The 6,798-nt window shown below is 44.6% G+C and overlaps 1 protein-coding gene across 2 annotated transcripts in view; it reads left to right on the top strand.

Moving 5' to 3' along the window:
* The first annotated feature begins 488 nt into the window (after positions 1 to 488).
* The window catches only part of kank4 (KN motif and ankyrin repeat domains 4), a 37,255-nt gene continuing 30,945 nt past the window's right edge, over positions 489 to 6,798 (top strand). Inside the window, exon 1 of one of the 2 annotated variants that reach the window (XM_037249198.1) lies at positions 489 to 557. The gene's annotated coding sequence lies outside the window, so the exon portion shown is untranslated. Of the gene's footprint in view, positions 558 to 2,289; positions 2,563 to 6,798 lie in introns of those variants that run through there. The other variant, XM_037249196.1, reaches the window with a different exon arrangement.

Here is a 6,798-nt window from a genome sequence, read left to right as displayed (position 1 = left end):
ATTACATTTCATCTGGCGTTTGTATTGGACACCAATATCCTGTCGAGACCCACCGGAAGCCGTTTTTGTAGTCCTTCAACTGTGCGGAAGTAACTGTTTTAGTTCAAGAATAAGAATCAAGCTAACGTGTATAGTGCAATTTCCCCTTTTATTATATTTCTTTTGAGAATGGAACCACAGAAACGTTGCGACGCCACTTTTTTCAAGTTTCATGATCAAAGGAAATAAATTGAAATTAAGCACACACCACATACACACGCGCGTATATAGTGACGAAATACAAAGGTCGTTGTTGTTCATCTGGAATGCAGCGTAGTTAATCTTGATACCTGTTTTGATGGGAAGGAAAAAAAAAATGACATCCTTACATTTTAAAACTTCAAATATATTCCACACACTGCAAGCGTTATAAAAAAGCAATGTTATGGATTGGCCAGCAGAGGGTACTCTTGTCAATGACATGGTCACGCCGTGCAGCGGCGTCCAATCGTCCACAGTCACAGGACCATCTCCACATTTGACAGTCGGCTCCAGCAATCCGTCCGCGATTTTCAACGGTAAGATACTATCTACGTTTTTGTCTCTGATGTCTTAAACCAAAGGAGGGGGGGAAAAACCCTGCAGAATTGCTTCCGCGCCAACGATTCCTTTGAATCAGGTGCAATGTTGATCAAAATAAGGGGTGGATGGAGAATAGTTGTCTTCCGAAGATGCTCGCATCACTTTAATGCGGTTGGAGGAAAAGAAATAATGAATGCAGTGTTTATTATTTCACGTGCACATCAGTACGATGATGTTCAGGAATAACGGTCTCTGCTGCTGCTCCTGATGCTGATGCTGCTGCTCCTGATGCTGCTGCTGTTGCTGCAGAGTGGCTTCATGGTCAGCACATGCATATAGATGGATGGACTCGTATCAGCTACATCTTCCTTAACCCGCAATCAGCCGACTGACTTAGTCACCGAGTGATGCTGTAATAGCCAGACACTAGTGGGTAAATTGCAGTAGAAAGGTGGTACCGTACCTCCCGTGGCTATTTAATACAGTATGGTAATAACAGCAGTGCTATATACTTGCTTGCATCATCATGCTTATCTTTTCATTCAAGGATCTAGGGTTCAGGAATGGTTGACCAACTAAATTAGGGCCAGGCGCAGCTCATATACTGTTCCACACAATGACTCTTGATTTAGATTCACTATTACAGACTTTAGTAATGCACAGTAATTGAAAGGTCAGCAGGTGTTTTTTCAACTCGCTGCGCTGGCATTTAGTTTTTCATCGTCCATCAACAGCAATGTGATGATGCATTTTATTTTGCAAGTCTTGACTTACTTCTGAGTATCTGTGGATTTCCCTTCACCCCGGATGTTGGTGAACGTGTCATTTAAGTGGACTAAGTTCATTTTGTATGTCTGGAATGTATTTGCACGATCAAGGATTGGCTTAGATAAAGTCTCACTGTCAAGCCATTGCTGTCTATGATCTATCATTAGCAGAATACCGACGAAATGAAGAACAATTCAAAAGTCTGACCTTTTACCTGAAAATGTCACCGAATGAAACGCAGTGATGATTCATTGTTTTGATGTCTTGGGGCAGCAAGGTGCTGCGGCGGTTAGCATGTCTGCCTTTCAGTCAAAAGGTCATACCATGCACAATGTTCTTAGCTGACTCACATTACAAGCAGTGGAAGCAAACATCTGTTGGGAGGTGGGAGAGTTCATTTGACTTATTCCATACAAAGTGCCCAAAAATGAGAGCTCTCATTTTAATCTAGTGGCAACCAATTGAGAAGCCTTGTGCTCCATGATATGAAAAGCACCCCCCTCCTCCTCCTCCCTCATTCTTCAGCCAACAAGGCAAGAGAGGGAAAATGAAGGCATGATGAGAGATAGGCCCACTTGCACTCCAAGAATGCTACATTTCATTCCATGCTACAGTTCACTCTGCAGCTTGCCACCTGTTTTTATTCAACTATTCTGCAAATAACAATGACTTCCCTTATCTTCAATAAATGCTCCTGGGCTGAAAGCTAGGATTTGGGGATTTGGAACTCCAACATGTCCAACCTTTCAATCATTAATTGTTCAAACACAAGGATGTTCATGGAAGATTTGTTTCCACCTATTTCTGGTTGGATCTTTGTACCTGTAGCCAAAATGAGATCATGCACTGCACATTTCCTAGCTTGCTGTGTGTGCATCGTTTGGAGTAGACTCCCTCTGGTGTGATGCAGGCTGAAGAGGTGGGTGTATCCACTCAGCCGCTGTGATGTTAGGAAGCCGTAACCCTTCCATCCTACTCAGTCTGCCCTGGACTCTCGCCGCTCTCCTGTTTCACTGGCTTCGCCTGTCTGTCTGCTCTCCAGTGGAGTTTCACTTAGCACTGTTCATCAGCACCAAGGATACACCAGAGGAGGACCCCTTTTCTATCCTCGCCGGCCGGCAGGCAGGCTTTTTGCAAACAATTATTGTGGCAAAAGAGCTAGAAAGTGAGAAGCTAGAAGCTGCTGCTGAGGCGTCGATATTTTCCAAAGGATTTCAAAAACAAGCTCCAGAGGTAAGGGAAGATCGAATGTTTTTTTTATTGTTCACTCAGTTCCTCTCGAAGCTGTTGATGGGGTCCCATAGTTCTTTTTCTTGCTTGTTGTTACATTCTACTTTTCCCAATTTTATTGATTTGCTTCAATGCTATTTTTCGGGATTCTTTTTTTGATGTACCTCCGTCTCACAGCCTTTGACATTTCGGACTTTCTTGTGTCTTTTTCTGGCATCATATTTGTGTCTCCAAGAAAATATTTCAATTTCTAACCGGCACATTTTGCTTCATGCTCCAATGCGTCTCTCTTTGTTTGTGCATTTATTTCGATCATCCGTAAGGTAAAGAGTGTTGACGGAAAAGGCCATCCTCCAAGCGCATGCCTACCTGCAACTCTTTTCAATGTCATTCTGTCTTCTCCTTCTATCTCTGTGTTGCTAAGCCAGTTGATAGCAATTCCTAAGCTTCTCATTATCTGTGGCAGTTTTGGAGTAAAGTTACCTGCTGGCTTGACTAATGTCTTCCAGCTGGTGGGCAACGTGTGCACATGTGCACGCAGTTACAGTACACACACTTGAGAAGCTAGGCCTACTCTAATCAGATGCGGGGGGCGGGGGAAATGGAAGGAAATGTTTCAGAATGATAATATGGGCTCGCACAGATCTGCATGCATTCACTCTGCATCACTGCGTTGCCTGCATTTTCTCTCTCTCTCTCTCTCTCTCTCTGTTTCTCTCCCCCCCCCCCCCCATTTCTGCTCTCTCAGCGTGTGCATGTATTCACAGTCAGACTTGGTCACTACACTGCATGTCTGCCACACAGAATCGGCCACGGTTGGTTGGCAAAGCACAGCTAGACAACATTCAAAAGAGCACGCATTACAATTAGAAAAGACTTGTTTACAGTAAACCTCAGAGCCTCTGTGTGTGCGTGCAAGGGTGCATCTCTCTCGTTCTCTTGCTCACTCTGTCTCTCTGTCTCTCTGTCTCTCTCTCCATCCACATATCTACCTACCTAGTCCATCCATCCATCCATCCATCCATCCATCCATCCATCATCAGAACGAATACGCAGGTGGAAAGGGCATGGATGTTGAAAGCTATCCGTAGGTCGTCAAGTGCAATATGTTTTAGTCCCATTTGCGCCTGGTCCGTCGCTCTGTGTTTATGTACGCATTTGCGCGTCAGTATGATTTCCTGGGAGGTGCTGAGAGGTGATTCATTGTGGCTCATGGCTTTTAGAGACCTTGCTGTAGAGATGCAACCATGTGTGATTTGCACAGTGACAGTAGTATCTGTGAGATGTGCCCGGCCGGGAATCATACGCCCACGCTTTTCTTCGAATGACCATCCAATGTGAAACCTTTTCCAGGCTCTTGCTGTATTTTCTATGCATAATCGCAGACATACTGCACAATCCAAACATTTCTCAAAAGCGGTGGTCCCCAAACCATTCTATCAATTCATCCAGTTTGGTTGATGCATGGCCCAGCCAGAGTTGAATATTTCCTCATCAACTGAATATCATGGTGGTTGATATCATCAATTGTGAAGAATTACTTTGACTTTGGAAGACAGATTTCAGGGCACACACAATGTAAGGAAAGATTTAGCATCCACCTGCAAGTAATGTATGCGGACACACTCTCTTCCCTCTTCCCTCCCTAGTTGACCACTTTAGGTATAGAAGCCTTGCTAGAAACACAGCTAATACGTATATCAGGAGGCAAGACGAGGCTTTATTGACATAGCAAGACAACTCACGCAAGCAAAAACAAATTGCCAACAAGGTATGGTCCGTTTTTAACCTGCATTTCGTTTCCACTCAAGGCTGACTTCACTTTTGCAGCCTTACAGCTAAATGCTGCTTCACCATCTTTGTCATGTTGATAAGAGTGTGTGAGGGCATTGAACGATGAACCAATTGTTGTCATTTTGGTTCTCTATCCTTACTAGCCAGCGATCATCTTTTTGGCCTCATGTGGCTCCCATTCTCCATGCAAGGGCTTCTCCTGCGGGCCTTTCACAATCAAAATACACCATGTGTCTGTATTAACTTAGTATGATCACTTGAGGGCAATAGAAGTGAGAATTGTTTTGCTGCTATTATTGATGCATGGAGACAGAATGGGGAGACAGAACGTTCCGCCGCTAAGCCGCCGCCACTGGAGGTAGTCCCTGGCAATTGTGCTTGACAAAGAGCCCTGCAGAGCTACACCAGTTCGACTCGCAGGATTTATTCTAGGCTCGCTTCACACTATTTAGACTTATTAAAAATGATGTTCAAACAAGTGCTGGAGACTGTCTAAGGAGCTTTAGGGCTTCTAAAGAGTTGCTGCTGTAGGAGGAAGAGGGACTCCCTCAAATCGTTTTGTGTCAGTCAAAGAACCTCCACACCCCAAACTGAGAAGACACGGATTAGAGCCGAGCGGGCGGGCCGGCGGGCGGGGTTGGGAGTCAACGCGCACACCTATACAATAAGGGATAGGACCGCGAATGGAATTGTGTTGACACGCTATGCTTTCAAGTGCCTCTTTGGTCGCTACAGGTGGATCACAGCCAATCAATTGTGTCTTTATTGGTGCTCTGGAAAGCACACCTGACATTTAATCTTCAAAACTTTGCTCATGTTCATGCTCTCTGCTATGTGCTTTTTTTCTGTTGGTTAGTCCGTCTCATAGTGGAGAGGTCCCATGTTTGAATCTACCCGTGCTTGTGTGATGGTCCTGATCTTTGCCCATCTTCTGACATGATGGACTAAATGCAGACCATCACCACTCCTGGCAATTTTGTGAATCCCGTCCATTTTTTGGATAGTTGCCAGCCATAGCTGATGCGGTTGCCAAAGTAGGCAGATTTTCGTCCTTGCTCTGGAAGCGCAATTGCCATGAAAGCACTGTCAGCAGGCCAACAACTATTCACAGCATGATCTCGCGACACCAAAGTGCATTGAACTTGTGTACTGTGGGATGAATTCATTTCAGCCCATTAAATCACAGACTAACATTGACCCCTTCCATATCCAACGCACAAATGAGCTTTAATTCATTGAGCACTACGCTATATTGGCTGGCACCTGAATCAGTCGCATTCAAATAAACATAAACATAAAGTCCCAATGATTGTCACACACACATCTGGGTGTGGTGAAATTTGTCCTCTGCATTTAACCCATCCCCATGTGATTTTAATCCATCCCCTGGGGGAGAGGGGAGCAGTGAGCAGCAGCGGTGCCGCCGGGCTCGGGAATCATTTGGTGATCTAACCCCCCAATTCCAACCCTTAATGCTGAGTGCCAAGCAGGGAGGCAATGGCTCCCATTTTTATAGTCTTTGGTATGACCCGGCCGGCCGGGGTTTCAACCCACAACCTTCCAGTCTCAGGGCGGACACTCTACCACTAGGCCACTGAGCTGGTTTCAAGTAAGTGAAACAAATGTGGAAACGCCAGCTAGCAGCATCAAATACCATGATGATTACTGTAATGAGGCAATTCAAATGCTTTATACCAGGCAGTGGACCACTTTCGGGCAGGTCACAGGATATTTGTCACAGGTCCATTCGCAGAGACTGGGAAAAATATTTTTTTAAAAATCATATTTTATTGATGATCAGAGTCTGAAAGAAATTTTAGTTTGAAAATCTGGTCATGTGATACGAGGAAAAAAGTAAGCTAACGTGTTTGGACAGAAAGAACAGGCCAAATAATGGGACAAAAAGTGCCCCAAATCTGCAAAAAAAAAGAAACTCGATTTGTCAATTTGTCTTGCAGAAAGAAATAAAGAAGGAAGGAGCAAGGTGGGGGAGCGCCATGTGCCAAAGCGATGATCTGACTGGTCTCTTGATAGACAGCAAAAAAACAAAAACTCAAGAGAAGTTAGGAGCAAGCCAGCAAGCCAGCAAGCCAGCAAGCCAGCAAGCCAGCAAGCCAGCAAGCCAGCAAGCCAGCAAGCCAGCAAGCCAGCAAGCCAGCAAGCCAGCAAGCCAGCAAGCCAGCAAGCAAGCCAGGCCCCATTGGCTCAGCTCTCTTTTTAATAGTCGGCACAGGCAGGAGCATTGTTCCACTTTGTGCTCCGCGGTTCAGCCATTACGTCATTTCTTTCAATTTTATATCTTGTAGTATGAGGAATTAAAAAAGCTTATGTAATTGGAGAAGTATAGAAGTTTTACAGGAAGTAGAAGTATAAAAAAATGACAAAGTATTAAACATTTATGTCTATTCACGTTACAAAACTGTGCAATGGTGACTTTCATACTTA

Source organism: Syngnathus acus, chromosome 4 (assembly GCF_901709675.1).
Source record: "Syngnathus acus chromosome 4, fSynAcu1.2, whole genome shotgun sequence".
Taxonomy (NCBI): domain Eukaryota; kingdom Metazoa; phylum Chordata; class Actinopteri; order Syngnathiformes; family Syngnathidae; genus Syngnathus; species Syngnathus acus.
This window is presented reverse-complemented; position numbering and strand designations above follow the sequence as displayed.